The sequence below is a fragment of the Phascolarctos cinereus genome, unplaced genomic scaffold (assembly GCF_003287225.1).
Source record: "Phascolarctos cinereus isolate Bilbo 61053 unplaced genomic scaffold, phaCin_HiC Scaffold_1;HRSCAF=81, whole genome shotgun sequence".
NCBI lineage: Eukaryota > Metazoa > Chordata > Mammalia > Diprotodontia > Phascolarctidae > Phascolarctos > Phascolarctos cinereus.
This window is the reverse complement of record NW_027555514.1, coordinates 191,163,231-191,184,331: the sequence shown is the minus strand read 5'-3', so window position 1 is coordinate 191,184,331 and position 21,101 is coordinate 191,163,231. Positions and strand designations below refer to the sequence as shown.

The 21,101-nt window shown below is 38.4% G+C and overlaps 1 pseudogene; it reads left to right on the top strand.

Moving 5' to 3' along the window:
- The window catches only part of LOC110218671 (putative polypeptide N-acetylgalactosaminyltransferase 8), a 30,359-nt pseudogene extending 9,676 nt beyond the window's left edge, over positions 1-20,683 (top strand).
- The last annotated feature ends 418 nt before the right edge of the window (positions 20,684-21,101 follow it).

Sequence of the window (21,101 nt, the reverse complement as noted above, 5' to 3'; positions counted from 1 at the left end):
TACCCTGAGCCTAGTCTCAAAGAAACTTTTGAATATAAATTTAGTTGGGTGGAGAGACCCTGAGAAATATAGCCAGTCGACGGGGAAAGACAGTAAGATACCACAAGTTTGTTGCTGGAAAAGACGCTGCTGAATTTCAGGGAAATAGAGGCCAGGCTGGGGAGAAATTCTCCTGGGGGATGGTTGCCGGAGGAAGGAATTATGTTATCTGGTAGCTTCTTATTTTAACTAGTCAGTCTTGCTAACTGCTTAGCTAATTTGTTTCTATGCTGCTGAAGTAGTGTGAATTATGATGGACCCTCTAAATTTTAGTGCCTTGGGCCAATCATCTCATCCTAGTTAAATCTCTGTTTAGCATTACATGGCGGGAAAAAGTAGAAAAGTTGGTGGTAAAGGGAAATATTTGGTATATATTACCCTAGATCTCACTAGCATTGTCTTAACATAGTCTGGCATGCTTATGCTGTCTTTCCATGGTGGAGCCCATCTTAGCAAGGATCCAGGAAGACCGCACTGTGATTGTGTCTCCCATGTTTAGCAAAATTCATTTTGACACCTTGGAAGTGGAACATTATCCCTTAGCCTCTATTGGATTTGACTGGGCCCTCTGGTGACTCTACAATCCTGTGCCAAAAAGCTGGTTTAAATTGAAGGATGATACTGCACCAGTGAAGTAAGTCTGGAGAACTTGCAACTGTCATTTATAGTCTCAGAGACTTTAATTTTTTTCAACTTAGAAACAAGTAAGGCTATTTCTAAGTTGTAAGGATCAGCTGGGACTTTTCTTCTGAATCAGACAGAAGTTGCTGGGTTTACACAGTATGGGACACAGTACAGTTTTTGGCAATCTATATAACGAAGCAAAAATGTCACAGGATACAAAGAGCCATCAAATGCTGATTAGGGTTCCGCTCTCTGTTTTGGGGGAAAACTGACCCTAAATTAATGTATTCCTCTTTAAATGTCTTGATGAAGACTTTTTAAAAAAAAAAAGTCTTGATGGAGATCAAGACATAGGTCTTGATGGAGACTTTTAAACTGAGAGGACATCTTTAAGATAAATAGTCCTTTGCTCTTGCCCTCCTTCATTCCTGTTTCCCAGTTATTTTGCTTTTTATCAATTAACAAACATTCGTGTCCTGTCCCGTGCACACTGCTCTCCCCCAATGGAAAAAAAAGCAAAACAAACTCCTGTAACAAATAAGCAGAGACAAAAGCTCCTATATTAGCCATGTCAAAAACAAAAACAAATAAAAATATGTCTCATTCTGCATTCTGAGTCCACTGCATCTCCACAGTGACTTGTGAGTTATAGTTAAAAAATGCCAGCATGGCATTATTGTGTCTAGCTTTTCTTTCTTCTTATCCTCCTCCTTCTCCTCCTCATCCTTCTCCTCCTCTTTTCCTCCTACTTCTCCTTCTTTTCCTCCTCCTCTTTCTCTTCCTCCTCCTCCTTCTCTTTTTCTTTCTTCTCCTCTTCCCTTTCTACATGCAGACCCCACCTCTACTCCTTGAATCTCCATATCCATGCTCTGAAACTTCCCATTTCCTGCTGTGTGTATCTGCAGGAGTCCTTCCATCATGGGCATCTTCGCTGCAGACAGACTGTTCCTGAAAGAGATTGGGTCCCTCAATAAAGGAATGCAAGTCTATGGAGGAGAAAATGTGGAACTAGGCTTGAGGGTAAATTTTTGGTCTTTTTCTTGTGCAAGTCATGAGTAAAAACAGTTCTGGAATAATTTTGTACCACTAGATCTCTTTTGCTTAAGGTTAAGAAAGGTAAATGCTCAAATTATCAGGTAGCTGAGAAAAGCTTTGGGAAGGAGTAGGACACAGAACTCTTTGGCTAGATTTTTCATGGAATATAACATTCTAACCATCATTGGATGCTGGGGAATGACTGAAGTGAAACTCAACAGATGGTTGCCATTTTGTTCCTCTACCTCTCTCCCACCAAGAAATGTGTAGATTCTATACGATACACTGAGAGTTTTCCAAAAAGACCTGAGATTTACCACCAATTAAACCTGGCAGACCCAAAGTAGTGACATCTGACAATGCTGAAGCCTACTTAGAGAGAAAAGGTTGAAGTAAAGAGGACCCATGAGGACAAAGGAAGATCTGCTATATTTTAATATATGATGGTTGACCTGTGTCTTATTATTCTAGCAGTAAACACATTTTATTGATGTCTAACATAGTATGGAAAATTCCCAGGGATGGGAGTCAGGGGGTCAGATTTTTAATGCTTGACTCCTACACCAACTAGCTATATAACAATGACAACATTACCCCACCAAAGGGTGGTTTCCCTTCTCCCATCTAGATGCACATCTAGCATACAGTCAGTTCAAGAGCACACAGTGAAGTGTTTTTTATGAAGTACAAACTTGGGGTGTGAATACAGTTTGGATAAAGCATAACTTTTAATTACTCAGGTGTCCTGGGCAGTTTTAAGGCATTTGAAAATTCCTCTAGGAGATTTATTTTGTTAGTTCCATTTTCAAGTTCACATGTGTCTTTTCTAAATCATAACCCTTGGGATTTTGGTTCTTGCTAATCCACAGTGCTTCCACATTTCAATTTATATCTAAACTATTATTTTTAATATGCCATAGAAAAAAAGAGTACTGGACAGGAAAAACACTGGTTTTGTTATGATTTTGATCATAGACAGCACTTTATATATAAAATAAAGGGCTTGGACTAGGTGGTTTCTAAGCTTCCTTTCAGGTCTAACATTCTCTGATATTCTGTATTTTCAATGAAACTCTATGGTTAGCCTCCTTGTAGCCTCTTGAAAAACTAGGTCTTGTCCTATCTGGTGCCCACATTCAGCCCACTTGGCATCTGATGGAAAATAGTATTTTGGCAGTCTTCTGCCCTCCCAAGATTACGGCCACATACTTAACATTTTGATTTACAAATACACCACAGTCCTTTGTCGGGTATGCCTCTCAATTCATAATGAAAGTATTGGGAAAGAAGTATTTCTGCCACAGTGGATTTATTCTTTCCTGATCTATGAAATGGGAGAGTCATACTTGATCTTCTTCCCTCACAAGGGTGTATGAGAATAAAGCAAGAAATTTCTTTTTAAGTGAATTCCAAATGTTATCATTATTGCTATTATATGAGGAAGATTAGTCTCGAATTTGTGAATTGATGATTTTCTTTAGGCTAGCAAAAAGGGAAGAAATGATCATAGGATCATAAGACAAGGTATCAATATTACATATTCCAAGGAATCTTTAATAATTTTGATACATACAAGGGAAACACCTGATTGGAGGAGATGCATTAAAGTGGCATTTTGCTTTACCAAATCAAAAATTATTTGTGGTCAACAAGGCACACAGTAGGCTCTTCTATCCTCTCTATCTTTTAATTAGTTTTGTGATTGTGAATATGGAATGTTGCTTGAGAAAGTCTGCCTCTTTACTTCTAATACTCTTGCTAAGGATACCTTCAATGTGTGTATAGACTATTCTATTATCATACAAAAGTAGTTGATGACACTCTCTTGGTTGTCTTTTTTTTTCTTTTTAGAAAAACAAAACTATGCTTTTATTTGCCATTCATAAAAACAATGGAAAAAGACAGAAACATACAGATGAAATTCAGAAGATGCTAAATACACTAAATTGTATTTCGTAAAGTAAAGAGCATCTGCCTTTCTGAATAGTTTTATTCACTTTTTAGTAGCCTTTAGAGTACAATAAAGCCAAATGATCAATATTTGCCATTTTCATGTCCCACATAGATACAAAGTTAAAATTTGACACAGACTCCACCATTTTTAACATTAAAAAATTATAACTTAAAAAGTAAAAATTGATGAGAAATATTTTTAAAGGTGCAAAATACATTAATTTATGACTGCAACTTGGATTCCACGTGTTGATAATGACTAAGAGGGCATATTCTTAAAGTGCAGCACAAAGCCCATTGGTAATTCTCATAAATTTTACATGTCTAGATGCAAGAGATGATTTTCTCAAAACTTAACACCATTACTATAAAGCAAAAAGCTATTTATAGTACAGGTCTTTATTTGTTAGTGGAGCTTAAATAAAAACTTACAGGAAAAAGTCTTTATTAGTCACTAAAAAGACATCCTCATCTTGTTAAGACTGCTTTTTTAAAGGGTCATCTCAAAACAAGACTGATATAATTCAAAAATAATTTTTTAAAAATAGATATAATTAAAAAATAATTTTCAAAAATTTAAAAATGGTTGTTTTTTCACAGTACAGTGGTTATTGATTTTTCCACATCATTTGTATCTTTATCTCCTTTAGATGTCTTGCAAATTGATCTTTCCACATTCTCAAAACTACATTGATTCCAGGATAGAACTCTGCTGTGTACATTGGATCTAGTTCAACTACTTTTTTCTTATTCTTATTCTTTTCCTTGTTACTTTCATATTATCTTAAGCACATCTAGGGAGGTGATGTTACAATCTAAACGTGCTGGCTTTTGTTGTTGTTCAGTCATTTTTCAGTCACGTCCGATTCTTTGTGACCCCATTTTGGGGTTTTCTTGGCAGAGATAGTGGAGTGGTTTGCCACACTTTCCTTAACAGTGAAAAGTTTGTTACAAAAATCATTATATGTCTTTCCTTTGCCTTTTTGTTACCTCTTGCTAGTTTTATTCTTAAATACTTCTTGAATAACGTTGCTGAGTTTGGTCTCTTGCCAAGCTTTCTTTATACTGATTATTCTTCCACTGTTTCTTCCATTAAATGAGAAACATACATACAATGTATTATGATCTTTCACCATACTTATAATCTTCTATTGTGCAATGTATAAGGAAACTGAATGATTCTAGTGAAGTGTGATGAAAGTTTGCATGTTTTGCCATTTTCTTCTTACAGGTTGAAAATTTTCTCCAATTTGATTTTGTGTAAAACATAGAACTTGGAATCAAGAACCTGAGATACTTTTTTTCCCCCTGGAGCAATAAGTAACCTTCTTATTGTATAACCTGTATTCAGTGATCTACTTGAAGATGTTCATTGACAGAGAACTCAATAATCCTTGAATAGAGCCCTAAATTCTACTTTTGAGTCACTCAATAAGTTTTTACTTAAGTTGAATTGAAATATGTATTTCTGTAACTTCCAATTAGCTTTCCCTCCAGGACCAAGCTAAACATGTCTAATTCCTTTTCCATATAACTTTCCCTCAAACAGTTAAGTGAAATACTGCTATTATGTGCCCCCTGCCCTTACTCCAGTCTTCTTCTTTCAAGGCAATACATTTTCAATCAAACTGAACTGAAAAAATTCATTAAGCAGCAATTATATGCAAGGGAGGGTGCTAGATCATTGTTTAAAAAAAAACAACTTGATTCAATGACTTTATATTCTAGATCAATTGACTACATTCATTAGTTGCCTATCTCATGCCAGGGACTGTGCTAAGTATGGAGAATACAAAGACAAAGATGAAACAGTGCTTGCCTTAAAGAAGTATACATTTCAGGGCAGCTAGTGACACACTGGATAGTGCAGTGGCCCTGGAGTTAGGAGGACTTGAGTTCGAATCTGACCTTAGATACTTACTAGATGTGTGACCCTGGGCAAGTCATTTAACCCTGATTGCTGTACCAAAAAAAAAAAAAGTATACATTTCAAAGATACAGACAACATATGCACATATAAGCATATATAACACATATTATATGCATTATATAGATGCATTGTTTATGAATATGTAATATAAATAATAAATGCATGTAATATAAATAAATACATGGGGAAAAACACTAAGTAGCTAAGGTGATCAGAAAAGGTTTCATACATGGTGTGGTCTCTGAGGTGAACTTTGAAAGGCACTAGGAATTCAAAAAGGCAGACCTGAGTAGGAGTTTCAGGCCTGGGGGGCCAGTCTAAATAAAAGTATGGAGATGAGAGATGGAGTGTTGCATATGAGGAGCCCCAAGAAGGACAATTTGCATTGATTAAGGAGTGTATTAAGGGGAATAATGCAAAGTAAGACTGGAAAGACAGGCTGGAGCCAGATTGTGAAGGACTTTAAGTGCCAAACAGAAATTTCTATTTTATCTTAAAGGTGATAGGAAAGTTACCAGAATTGACTGAGCAAGGGAGTGTTACTGGTAGCACTTTGCTTTGGCAATATCATTTGGCAGTGAGGTAGATAGGTTAAAGAGGAGAAAGACTTGAGGTACGAAGAATACTTAGGAGGCTATTGAAATAATGGTCCAAGCAAGAATTGATGAGGGCCTAAATTAGAATGGTGGCCATGAAAGTAGAGAGAAGGGGATAGACGTGAGATTTGTCATGGACGTAGAATCTATAAAACTTCCCAACCAATTGGATATGTTGAGTAAGAGAGAATGAGTAGTCAAGGATGACTATGAATCTGTGAACCTGAATGACTACATCGATGATTGTGCCCACAACAGAAAGAGGAAAGTTCAGAAAAGGAGTGGGTTTCTGGGAAAGAAAATGACTTCTTTTGGAACATGTTGAATTTGAGATGTATATGGAGCATTTGTTTGAAATGTCCAATGATGAAGGACTTGGGTTTTGGAGAAAGATTAGGGCTTTGGATATATAAATCCAAAAAATTGCATAGTGATATTAATTAAGCCTGAGAGTTGAGAGAGTTATGAAGTGAGAGAGTATAGAAAAAGAAGAAAAGGAGAAACAGAACAGAATCTTGGGGGACACCCAGAGTTAGGCAGCATGCTATGGATAATAATAATTCTAATGATAACAACTATAATAATAATAGCTAACATGGCATTTTAAGGTTTACAAAGTACTTTGTTCCATTTACTCCTATTTCATAGTTGGAAAAAGCTGAGGCTAAAAGAGGTTGAGGAAGACTTGCCCAGGGTCATACACCTAGTAAGTGTCTGAGGCAATATTTAAGCTCAGGTCTTCATGATTCCTGGTCCAGCACTCTATCTACTCCATCCCCTAGTTGCCTAAACAAGCAAAAGAAATAGGAATAGTCAAATGGATAGGAGAAGAACCCAGATAGAATGGTATCATGTACAAAGTGAAATGAGAAGAACCGGTAGAACATTGTTCACATTAATAGCATATTATACTGTGAAGAACTGTGAATGACTTGACTTTTCTCAGCAATACAATGATCCAAGACAGTCCTAAAGGACTCACGATGCTATCTGCCTCCAGAGAAAGGACTGATGTTGTCTGAATACAGACTGAAGCATACTATCTTTCTTCCTTCCTTCCTTCCTTCATTTTTTCTTTCCTTCCTTCTTTCTTTCCTTCTTTAAGTCTTCTTGCACAAAATAACTAATATGGAATGTTTTACATGATTGCACACGTATAACCTGTATCAGATTGCTTGCCATCTCAGGGAGAAGGGAGGGGAGAAGGAGGGATAGAATTTGGAACTCAAAACTTAAAAGAAATGCTAAAATTGTTTTTACATGTAATTGGGGGGGAAATACAATATTATTTAAAAAAAAGAATGGTATCATGAAAACACAGTAGGAAGAGAGACTATAGAAAAGTAGATGATTGTCAACAGCGTCAGATACTGCAGAGGATGAAGATAAGACCATAGAATTTGACAATTAAGAGATCATTGGTAACTCTGAAGAGAACAGTTTCAGTTACAACTTGCGCATAGAAAAATAAAACGTAAGGAAAGCGGAGAGAGAGAGAGAGAGAGAGAGAGAGAAGAGAGAGAGAGAGAGAGAGAGAGAATTAAATATTAGATATTTGCATCAATTCTGTGAGTCACTTCTTTCAATGAATCCTTATATAACATGGTTTTGAGTTCCCACATTATCCTGGTTTGCCCTCCACTGGATACATACCAGCTTTTCAATTTCCTTTCTAAAATATTTCACCCAGAGCTGGTTATAATACTTATGAAGTGGCCTTAAAGCACAGTTGGAGCTCTCATATCTTTCACTCTGGACTCTACTATTATGGTGATGCAAAATTATATTGATTTTTGGGTTGCCACGTTACACTAGGCATATACTAAGCAGAAAGGTGGTGCAGTGGATAGCGCAGTGGGCCTGGAGTTAAGAAGATCTGAGTTCAGGTCCAGCTTCAGACACTTACTAGCTGTGTGACTCTGGGAAAATCACTTAACATCTGTTTGCCTCAGCTTCCCCCATCTGTAAAATGGGGATAATAATAGCACTTACCTCCCAGGATAGTTCTGAGGCTCAAATGAGATTATAATTGTAAAGTGCTTAGTACAGTGCCTGACACATAGTAAATGCCGTATAAATGTTTGCTATTATTACACTATTGATTCACATTAATTTCAAAGTTCACTAGGTAACTTTGGGTCTTTTTTCCCCCTTCACATTGCCATGTTTCATTTATTCAGTACTTAGACAATTGATCTTTGAAACCAAGTGAGGGACTTTATCTTGATTTTATTACAGGTGATAGAAACTTCTTTCTACTTCCAACTTTGACTTCTTTCATGATGAAATCATCTTAGTGGAAACCATCTGAGATAGAAGATCTAAGAAATCACCAATTTTTCACATTCTAATTAAAACATTGGGGCTGATATATTCTATAAATGTCTTCCATTCACACCCTCTGCCTGGATGGGTAAAAATCTCTTTCCCTGCATTCTTTTCCCCATCTGCTTCCTCAGGGACCATAGAGCAACCTGAATCTGAACGGGAATCCTTATTACAATATCCCTGAGAAGCAGTCGCTCAGCCTCTTCTTGGAGACCTTTGTTGAAGGAGAGAACTCATTATGTCCAAAACAACTCATTCCAATGTTTGATAGTGTTAATGGTGAGGATGATTTTCCTTTCATCAAGTTTTTTTTTTAATTTCTCTTCATCTTCTATTCATCGTTCATAGTTCAGCCCTCTGAAGCCAAACAGAGTGAGTCCCTTTCATACTACAACAGCCCTTCAAATACTTCAACACGGCACTTATGTTCTCTCAGTGTCCGCCTACATATTTCTAGTTTTTTTTCCAAAATATTCTTTGCATGGCACAGTCTTAAATCTCTTTATTTTTCATAAGGGCCATTCCTCTGGAAGTACTGTTTTGTAAATTTCCTTCCTAAAATCTAGCATTCAGAACTATATAAAATCATCCAGATTTGAGTTTGCTGAGAGATTATTAACTCTCTTGTTCTGTATACTCTATGTCTCGTAATATAGGGGGTTTTTTGGCTGTCATTATATTTATTGATATAATTAGCTGACCCCAATCTTATACTTGTGAAGCTGATTTTTTTGAATCAAAGGGGAGGAATTTATAGTTATCTTTTTAAAATGGAATCTTATTAAATTTAGCTCATTGCTCGAGTCCAATCAAATGTTTTTGATCTTGACTTTGTCAGTCAGTGTATTCACTATTATGCTAAGCTTTGAATCATCTGCAGATCTGAAAGGCATGTCATCTATGTGCAAAACACTTTGTAAACCTTAAGGTGTTATATGTTATTCCTTAATTATTATCACTCATTAAAGTCATTGATCAAAATGACATGGCAAAGGACAGATTCCTGAGAGATTCACCTAAGTCTTCATATTTAAAAGAAAAAAACTGAGGCCATTTTCAGAGAGTTTCTTCCTGTCCCCTCCTCTTAGAGACAGCTAGGTTAAAGCACTGAGACTGGAACCAGGAAGACTTGAGTTCAAATCCAGCCTCAGCCACTTTCTAGTTGTGTTACTTGAGACAAGTCATTTGACCTTTGTCTGCCTAGTTTCCTTGGCTATAAAACAGGGAAAATGATAGCATCTATCTCCCAGAGTTGTTATGAGTATCAAATGAGATAATATTTATAAAGGGTTTAGCATAGTACTTGGTACATAATAGGCCCTTAATAAACATTTATTTCCTTCCTTCCTCCCCCTCTTACATCACTCAAGTACTTTTTCTATCTCCTTCTTTACCCCTGTCTCATACGAAGAAGTGGCCCTTCTCCTTGCCAAGCCTAACCGCTCTGCGTGGACAAGTGATTCCATTGCATCCCATCTTCTCCAGCAGATTGCCCTCTCTATCGTTCCTACTCTCTCACTAATCTTCGATCTCATCCTATCTATGTATTACTTTCCTACTGCCTACGCACTCCACCATCCTCAAAAAAACCCCCTTAATTGTTTTCCTTCTGTTCCTGCTATCTTACCTTTTTGTGTTTAAACTCCTTGAGAAGGCCATCTGTAATTGGTGCCTCTATTTCCTTTCCTCTCACTCTCTTATTTCTCTGCAGTCTGTTTTCTGACCTCATCATTCAGGCTCTCTTCAAAGTTATGAGCCTGGCACATACCAGTTGCTTATTGACTGATTCCATGATAGCCATCCTTCCAAGCTGACATTGACTCATTAATGACTGCTTTTGAGGACTAGTCATTCAACCAGTTCTCAAAATCCACCTTATTGTACTGCCATCTAGCTCCCACTTCTCTACCTTGTACCTAAAATGGCAGGAGAGAGTCTTTCTCAAAAGCTTGTGCTAAAATTTTAAGTAAGCTATGTCTCCATAATTCCCTTGATCTACCCTTAATCTACTAGGTTACCCTGGTAAACCTGCTAAAAAAGGAATTGAGGTAAGGCAGTTCAATAGACTTTTGCGATGGACATCAGAGCAAGATAGAGGAATTCATGTTTTTTTTAAATGGTACTGAAATGGGTCTTAAAGATGATTCATTATGAGACAAATTTGTGTGTGTGTGTGCGTGCGTATTTTTTTTTTCTTTAATGCAGGTGTGGCAGTGTGGAGAAAAGATTGAGATCCTTCCCTGTTCCCAGATTGTTCACCTGGAGAGAGCCTTCAAACCCTATGCTTGAAATGTAGGGCAATTCATGAGACGCAATGCTCTTCGTGTGGCTGAAGTCTGGTTGGATAATTATAAACCTATGGTTTACTATTACTGGAATCTGCCTGTGGAGGTTTGTTACAAACTGCAAGGTAGAAAATGAAAAGAGAGGGGTGGGTAATAGAAGGAAAAAGATAAAAATGTAGTAGCTCAGTCCCAAGTCAAACTCACTTTCCCACAGATTTCCAAACCTCCAACCTGTATCAACAACACCATGGGGGAAGTCAGGGATTCTTTGCTCTGAGCAAAATTCTTTGCTCTGAGTTCTGAGCAGGCATGACACATAGAGAAACTCAAATGACAATGGGTTTTGTTCATCCACCCCTTAATATAGCCTGTATCCCTAAAATCACATACCTTGAAAGTTACAACAAAAACAAAACAGAACAAAACAGTTTAGCTATAAAAAACAACAGCAATGAAAAACTAAATTCAAGTTTGATGCAAGCCAGATACAAAAAAGGAAACATTCTACATTCAGACTTATACAGAACCCATCCACAATATCAACCTGGTGTCAACATGTGGACTTGAAACTGGTATCACCAGGGATGACTCTGACTTAATCATGGGTGTCATATTCAGTGATGATAGAATTTTGGAGTAATCTTGGATTGGAGAAGATGGAAGGGAGTGTAGATAGGGAGCTAGAAACCTGACTAAGTAGCTGGGAAACTGTAGGGGGCTAGTGTATACCTTTGTGTGTGTGTGTATGTGTGTTTGTGTATGTGTAGTGGTGGTGGTGATGGTGATAAAATGCTCAGAAAGAATTAGGCTTTGCTTTAGATTTAAAATCATCAGGTGATTATCTTTTCCTTACTAGCCTAAGAATAAATATGTAATAATTAGCACATGTTGTTTGCAATTTGTGGTTTTATAATCAGCTGAAGGGCTATGGTCTTTCATGAAAGATGGGGACAGCATGGGATAACTTCTGTTAAAAGGCCTGACAAATGACCATGATGCTGGTTGTCCAGGCAGTTGTTCAGATTGGGGGGCCCAGAGCACTGCTACTCGCTCCTTTTAGGAAAACCAAAGGCTGTGAAGGTTACCCACAGGACACTGCACTTATCCATTTGTCATGGAACAATTGTCTACTTGTCATGTGAATTGTCTTAGGCTGGGGACAAGAGAGTTACAGATTTTGAGATTTGAAAGTTCTGAAAGAAAAGATGACGCCTTTGCAGAACCATGGAATAGACTATGGAGACGTATCTTCCAGAAAGAAACTCAGGAAGAAACTGAATTGTCGAAGTTTTGACTGGTACCTCAAAAATGTTTATCCATCTCTGAAGCCGATGCAAAATATTGTCGGTTATGGAACAGTAAGTACCATATTTATGGATGCTCTGAGACACATTAAAACAAGCTCAGTTCTACCTCCAAGATGCCTATATCAGTTAGTTCAGGGTTTCTGAAATTCCTTATGGTCAGGATTTCTATTTGCTATCCAGTGCTACTCATCTGGTTTCATTCCTGGATTTCCCAGGTTTGAGACAGGTAAATGGTGAAATGGACTTGGAGACGGGATGAACTGAGTTTAAATTTTGTCTAAGTATTAAGACCCTGAGCAAGTCACTCACCTGTCTCAGGCTGTTTCTTCATCTGCAAAATAGGAATAATAATAGCATCAACCTCAGAGGACTGTTGTGAGCATGAAATGAGGTAGCATAGGTGAAGTGTTTTGCCAGCCTTTAAAGTACTATGTAAATCATTGTTTCACCTTTAATTTTGTATGCTTCTTGATCCATAGTCATTGTTTTCTTTCCTTTATAAGGTAGCTAGATCCCTTCATTTTCCCTCATGTTTCCCATCCCATTACCAGATTTTCAGAACCAGAGCTATTCTCAGCTAACTTAAGAAAGTGGCTTCACGCGTGTACACTTTTCCAGAAGCTACTTTAGCGCCCTTTAGGAGGCATCTCCTGAAGATTACAGCTGTCTTGCCCTCTGGAATATTTGTCTCATTCCCAGTGCTTAGGAAATAATTGGCAGGCCCCAAATCTTTTCTTCCTGTTAGCTGAAGTGTGGTGTCAGTACTGAATGTAGAGTCTAAGGAACAACTTTGCTTTTTACCAAGCTGTGTGATATTAAGGCAAGTCACAACTTCTCCCAGGCCTCTGTAAAATGAAGCTATAGCACAAAATAATCTGTCAAGTTCCTACCAGGGTTAAATCTATCACCCTTTAAGATGAGAATGCATATTAACAATAAGAAGCCAAATCCTGGCCAGGTATGGATGATGAGCCTACTTTCTCAGTCTCCGTTTCCCAGGAATATTTTGTGTGTGTTTGCTCCTCCAGATGAAAAATGCTGTGGATGAGATGATCTGCATTGATCAGGGACCTGTCTCAGGAAAAACTCCGATCATGCATACTTGCCATGGGTATGAATCACAGGTATGGTCCCAAAGTAGACATTTCCACCCTGCCACCTCCCACCCCTCATATCCAAAATAAATCTTCTAATGCCTTGGCCTCTTCTAATTTTTGTTAGGTTTTGGATTCAAGACCTGATGGAGAACTAGGGGAAGCTGGGCAGGGGGAAAGAGGGAAATGTGTTAGAGTTTAAGCCAACACCAGAACTTGAAACAAATCTCTTCCTTACTTTTACTCTGGATCTGGCCATTAAAGGTTCTCTTTCTGATTCACAGGGTAAAGAGTTGAGAAACTTGGGGTGAGGGATAGGATTATATTGGAGAGAGATTAGGGATTCAGGGAGTAATACTGAGACAAGCTCAAAAAGACACATAGACCGACTTCTTAGCCAGATCTCTTCTGGACACCCAGTTTTCTATAAATTGAAATTTGTAGAACATTTATTAAGGTCCTGCTAATGTCACCTCCCTCCACCACCAAAAAACTTGTATTTATTTCATGGAACTGCATAACACAGTGGCTAGACAGTGGAATTGAACATATAATAGAAAGAAGCCTAGGAAAACTTGGATTCAAGTCTTGTCTCAGATACATGTTGGCTGTGTGACCCTGGGCAGGTTACTTAACCTTTTTGTGATCTAGGCAATTCTTTGAGGTTCTAAATGCATATTTGTACTGGTATAAGGAGTTTCTTTAGAACAATAAAATCACAGGCTCTATGCCATTTTCCCATTATAATAGATATGGGATATGTTTTCATTAATATGGTTGCTGTCTATTCTCAAAGAGGACCAAAATAACATCACTATGTTGGGGTCAAGATACGGTGTGTCTGACTGTGGCTGATCAGACCAATATGAGCTCAGAAAGCTTCACCACAGGTCAGGCACAAATAGTCCCAATGAACACTCATTAACGTCGGTCTCCTGGAAGAAGAAACTTCTCTTATTGAAATAAGCCAGTATCTTCTCTTTAACTTAACCTTAGAGAGTTGCCCAAAGCAATAAAAGGTTAAATGATTCTCCCATAGTCCCTCAGCCAGTAGGAGTCAAAGGCAGGACTTGAACATGATTCTTCCTGGCTCCAAGGCCAGTACAGCAATGCCTCTGTATATTAGTTATATCTTTTACATACTCTATATGTTCCACACACCCTCTCCACTCCCACAAATGTAAGTTCCTTGAAGGCAGTTATTGGTTCAATTTTAACTTTAATATCTTCAGTGCCTAGGATGTGCTTGACACATAGTAGGTCCTTAATAAATGTTTGTTGACTGATTGAATGCTTGATAGAAGGCACCACGGTAGAGACAAATGAGAGCTAGGCAAAGTGAGGAGGAAGAATTGGCATTAGTGTTAGGCGTTGCAGGAGGGAAAGACTTCATGAAATGGAAATGGATGAACCTATTCCTAGGAGGCAGGACAGAGTGAGCAAAGGTGTGGAGATGAAAAAAGAAGAGTGAGAACTTGAGATGTACCGTCTACCAAATTAACTGTGATCCTGTAATCACCAAATTAGATAATCATTTCTCAGTCGTCATCTTTCTTGTCCCCTCTGGAGCTTTTGATGTGATGTCCTCCCTGGAGTTTTCTGGATGACGCTTTCTTGATTCCTCTGCAGTCTCAGTCCCCTTTGTTGGTTCATCAGCTAGAGTAGACCACCTAACTGTAGGTGTCCCCCAAGATTCCATACTGGACCCCCTTCTCTTCTCTTCTCTTCTCTTCTCTTCTCTTCTCTTCTCTTCTCTTCTCTTCTCTTCTCTTCTCTTCTCTTCTCTTCTCTTCTCGTCTCGTCTCGTCTCGTCTCGTCTCGTCTCGTCTCGTCTCGTCTCGTCTCGTCTCGACTCTTCTCTTCTCTTCTCTTCTCTTCTCTTCTCTTCTCTTCTCTTCTCTTCTCTTCTCTTCTCTTCTCTTCTCTTCTCTTCTTTCACTTGGTGACCTCCTTAGCTCCCATGAATCTAATTACTATCTCTCTGCAGATGACTCTTGATTCTATGTACTCAGCCCTAGTTTCTTTCCTGATCTCCAGTCCTGGATCACCAGTTTCCTATTAGACATTTCAAAATTGTGTGTCCTTAGTCATTTCAGATTCAACGTGTTCAAAACAAAGCCTATTGTCTATCTCCTCATAACCACACCTCTCTTCCTAATCTCTCTTTTTCTGTGGAGGTCAACTCCATCCTTCTAGGACCCAGGTTTACAACTTCAAAGCATCTTTGGTTCCTTACTCTACTTTACTCAACATATCCAATCAATTAAGAATAAATAAATGAAAAAGCATTTCAAGGATTTAATATGTGCCAAGCATTGTGATAAGTGCTAGAGGTACAAATTAAAAAACAAAATGGTCCCTGCCCTTAACTACCTTACATCTAGTAGGGGAGAGAAAACATACAGGAGAGTGGTCACCAGGAAGAGTGAAGTCACAAGGATGGCGTGTAGCCATAAGACATTTGATTGTTGCTGTACCTTTATAGAAATAGTGGTAGTCTTTTTTCCCTTTTAAAAATATTTTATTTTTCCCTTAATTAAACATTTAAAAAATTTTTAAACATTTTTTTGTTTTGAGTTTCGAATTCTATCCCTCCCTCCCTTCCTTCCTTCCTCTCTCCCTGAGATGGTGAGCAATCTAATATAGGTTATAACATGTGCAATCCTATAAAACAAGAAATAATGGTGGTCTTGAAGAAGTGTTTTCAATTCTACTTCTCTACAACATTTCTCACCCATCACTTTCTCTCTAATAGTCATCACTCTAATTCAATCCCTTAGCTCCTCTTGCCTGGATTATTACCATCACCTCCTAATTTTTCTCCCTGCCTCAAGTCTGTCTCTTCTTCAATCCATCTGCCACACAGTTGCCAGCAATTTTACTAAAGCATAAGTTTGACACATAAACAATAAAACCCACAGGTTCCGTGTTACCTTTAGGATAAAATAAAAAAATAAATACAAATCCCTCTGTTGCCACTTAAGGTCAAGGAGATTTTTCTTTGAATAGAGGAGTGATATGATCATAGCAGTATGTTACAAATACATTATATCCAAGGAGTGGTATGGAGGATGGAGTGGAGAGAGTATAAACTACTGGTTTATCACAGCTAAGAGTCTTATCTAGATAAGAAACAAGGACCTGAAGTAGGCAGATGCAGAGCTAATGGAAAAGAGGGGCAAGTACTCTTATCAAGACAATCTGCAAGACATCCAAGATGAAAAATGCTATCTACTGACACTTGTAACTCTTGAGAACTGTATTGTTATTACACCATGTTAAAGGAGTGTACATAAAGGGGGTGGATATAAGTTGACTTTGATGTAATGATAAAAAAAACCTAATCAAATGAGTTAAATTGATCCAAGTAAGTGGATTAATCTGATCTAAGAAAATGTACTGAGAAAGGAGGAGGCAGACAAGGGTAAATTACATTACAGGAAAAGACACAAAAACCTATTACAGCAGAGGGAAAGAAGGGAGGGAGATGAGCATTGTTTGAACCTTACTCTCATCACATTTGGCTCAAGAAGGGAATAGCATGATCAGTTAGGCATAGAAATCTAACCTGCATTGTAGGCCATCATGGGGAGGGTGGTGGGGAGGAAGGGAGAGAAAAATTTTAAACTCAAAAGCATGTGGAAGTGATTGTTGATAAATCAAAATAAGTTAATTTTTAAAAAATGCTATCTACCTCCAGAGAGAGAACTGATGAACTGAATGCAAATTGAAGCATACCTTTTCCCTCTTTTTTTTGTTTTTCTTGGTTTTTTTCTTGCAACATGGCTAATATGGAAATATATTTTACATCAGTTTACCTGTATAATTGATATTACATTGCTAGCCTTCTCAAGGTGCAGGGGCATGGAGGGAGGGAAGGAGAGAATTTGGAATTCAAGATTCTAAAAAAAATGTATGTTAAAAGTAAATAAATTAATTAAAGGAGAAAAAGCAAAGAGGGGCAAGATTTGAGAGAGATATTTCAGAGGTAGAAATGACAGGACTTGGGTGTCTATGGGTTAGAAGAGGATAATCTTGGATGTCATTATAAGAAATAGAGAAGGTTAGGGAGGACAGTTTTAAGTGGGGAAGATGAGTTTGGTTTTACTTAAGTGCCTTCTCTCTTTTAATTATTTCCTATTTATCCTAGATATAGTTTGTTTGTACATATTTGCTTGCTTATTGTCTCCCCCATTGGATTGTAAGCTCCTTAAGGACAAGGGCTGTCTTTTGCCTCTTTTTGTATCCCTAATGCTCAGCACAGTGCTTAGCATATTTTAGGCTCAGATGTTTATTGATTGACTGAAGTTCTGGTATAATACTTGTGGAAAAATATCCACCAGGCAATTGGAAATCCAGATAAGATTGAGAATAGAGGTACCAGCTTCCACATTATCTATATAGAGATGACAAATAAAGATCATTGGAACAGATGAGACTGTCAAAAAAGACAGTTTAGAGAAAAGAGAGCTTAGGGCAAAATCTTAAAGAATGCTACCAAGACTTCTCTTTTTCAGGCTGAACATTCTCAGTATTTATCTGATACTCATGTAGCAGGATCTCAAGGCCCTCCACCATCCTCTAGACACTCTTCAGATGATCAATGTCCCTCCTAAAATGGGTCATTCAGAAATAAACATGCCTTATCAGAAGTGGCCTGACCAGGGAAAAATACAGGGGAATGATTTACTTCCCTAATTTTGGACACTTCACTTAATTCAATCGAAAATTCCATTGCCTTTTTTGGACCCCAAGTTCAGTGTGAGATTTTTGGTTCATATTGAGCATGTTGTCCACTAAACTCTTCAGGTCTTTTTCAAATGAACTGTCTAGTCAAATTTCTCCCATTTCTCCCATTTCAAAGCCAAGTGCAAGTGCAAATCCTGTTAAATTCCATCTTTTTAGATTTAACCCAATTTTCTAGCCTGTTGAGATATTTGGATCCTGACTATCCTTCAAAGTGGTATTTCTCCCTCTTAACTTGTTTCATCCACACATTTGATAAGCGTGTTAAGTACAACTTTATTCAAGTCATCAATAAGCATGATAAATATCCCAGGGTCAGGCAGAAATTCTAAGAACAGTCCAGCAGAGACTTCTTTGCAATTTGACATCAACTCATTAATAAGTACTCCCTTGTTATGGTCAAAGAAGAAAGAGTGAGAAAAGGAGCATGAATACAAGGATGCCTGGACAATGGGACAGGAACTAGAAAATGCATGGAGAGATGAATCTCAGAGGCAAGTAGGCAGTATCCTTTTCAATCCTGAGACTATGTTTGAAATCATATAGGTGGAATTCACATTCCGGGTACCTAAGTTTTCTGTTTTAGGATAGTTCCCACAGTACAGTGGATAGAGTACTGGACCTGGAGTCAAGAAGATCAGAGTTCATAATCTAGCCTCAGAGACTTACTAACTGTGTGACCCCAGGCAAGTCACTTAACCCTGTTTGCCTAGATTTCCCCAGTTGTAAAAGAGGAATAATAAGATAGAACTTACCTTCCAGAGTTGTTGTGAGAATCAAATGAGGTAATTGTAAAGCATTTAGGACAGTATCTGGCACATTGCAGGCACTGTGTAAATGCTACTGATTATTATTGTTTGTTTATAGTTGTTTGAATCACGTCTCCTCCATTAGATTGTGAGATCCTTGAGGGAGACAACTACCTTTTGTCTTTGTATCCCCATTGCTTAGACATTGTGCCTGGCAAATAATAAGTGATTAAAAATGCTTATTGACTTATTGACTGACTATGTGCCCTTCCTGCCATGTTGCTGCTGAACCTCAGTCAGTGAAGAAAGCGATATGGAGCCCCTTTCATAGAGATTCTCTTCTCAAAGAGTATCAGCTGGGATTTAGTGGAGTAGGAGTGAACAAGGGGTTCCCAGAAATAAGACAAGCAAACAGCGATTTCCCCATGCGCAGAGAGCAATCTGTGGGCTTCCCCTGAGTCAGGTGTCTCCCATCAATGACTCTGTATGCCTCACGGGCTACTTTGTTCCTTTCTAGGTTGTGTTCTACTTTCTGACTGGAGAGCTGTACCTGGGACTGTTATATGATAATTGGTTCTCCAAATATCAGTGCCTTGTGGATCCTGGCCAAAGGCCTGAGCCAGAATTAGCCCTGATGCGACATATAAAGGAATGCATACGCTTTGGAATTTTAAACAGGCAAGTTAATGGGTATTTTAGATTCTTGACTTGAATGTCAGACAGTGTGCTAAGCTTTTTTTTATAAATATTATGTCATTTGGTCCTCACAATAACCCTGGGAGGTAGGTGCTATTATTGTCCCCATTTCACAGTTGAGAAGCTGAGGCAAAGAGAGATTAAGTGACTTGCCCAGGATCACACAAGTATCTGAGGCTGGATTTGAACTCTTGACTCCAGTCCTGGTGTTACATTCACTGCACTACCTAGATACCCCAGAAAACATACTGGACACGATGGTGCAGGGCCTTAGTGGCAACTGCTGGGTATAGAGTGCTGGACCTGGGGTCAGGAACAGCTGAGTTCAAATCTGGCTTCAGACACTTGTGTGACCTAGGCAAGTCACTTAACCTCTATTAGTCTCAGTTTCCTCAACTGTAAAATGAGGATAATAATAGCATCTGCCTTCCAGGATTGTTCTGAGGATCAAATGACATCATATTTACAAAAAGAGCTTAATATAGTACCGAGCCCATAGTAGGCATTATATAAATGCTTATTCCTTCTCCCCCCACCCCCAGCCTTCCTTCAGAGCAGGCTGAAGCTAGTAGATCATTTGAACTCAGGGGTTCTGAACTCCAGTAAGGCTGACGTGGATAGATAGGGTGTCTGCACTATCCAGCACCAATATGGGGATCTTCCAGGAGCTGAAGGCTACTCACCTGCCTGAGGAGGATGGACTAATCTCCTCTAGGCAGGTTGAGCTAATTTACAAATCTACATCATCCTTAGTTATTGTAGGACATTTCATAGAAATCACTCCCTGCTCTTTTCCCATTCAGGGGGCAGCTATCATCAACAGGGACACCAAAAGGTGCCTGGAAATCCAGCAAGATGACATAAGATCCTATACTCTCATCCTCCAGGAGTGTTCAGGGCAAGCGTGGAACATTCAACATGTTGTCAGAGACTGGGACAACTCTCTGTAGTGAAGCTAGCAAGTGACTTGACCCAAGAAAGCCTAAGTTGGTGATACTGGTCCTTGCTGTTGGAGGGACCATGTCAAGGCCTAACAGTGTTCAGAAGGGGGTGTTCATCATAACTATAAACAGGGACAATTTTTGAACATGCAAGTGATAGGAGACAAATGTCATAAATTCAAATAGCTTATACATGAAACTTGGGAGATCCAGTTTAGGAAGAAGTGGGCTTTTTCAAGGGACAGGGGAGAGAATATGGTGACAAGCTGTTTCCACCTTCTCCCAGGAGTAGAATACACCTTGCAGGTATCACTGTTTGAAACTTCTTGAAATAAACGCTATTTGGATGCAAAGTGTTTGTGTCTGTTGGTGGAAGAGGAGGGTAAGGATGACAGTGTAGACATTCATGTCTGGGTCCTACCAATGTTGTTTAGCCAACAATTTCTATACCTGCCTTATTTATTCATTTCTTCCATAACTTCCCTTTCTCATCTTCTCAGAAGGTAATCCAGTCTACTTGTAAAGTTCTATTCCTGTACAGTCAGGAGAAACTGTATTCAGGTGACACCTCTAAGTAAAATTTTCAAAAGGATTTTCTCTGGGTAACAAAGATTCTCTTCCATTTCCTCCTTTATTTTATTTTTGTATTTAAAATTGTTGTAGGTAGAAGTATACCACTTAGATTTTTCAGAATAGAAGGAATTTGAAAGGATCATTCAGTAAATCCTCTCTGCCCAGGGTGGAATACTTAATGCATACCATGCAGGTGAGTATCAGC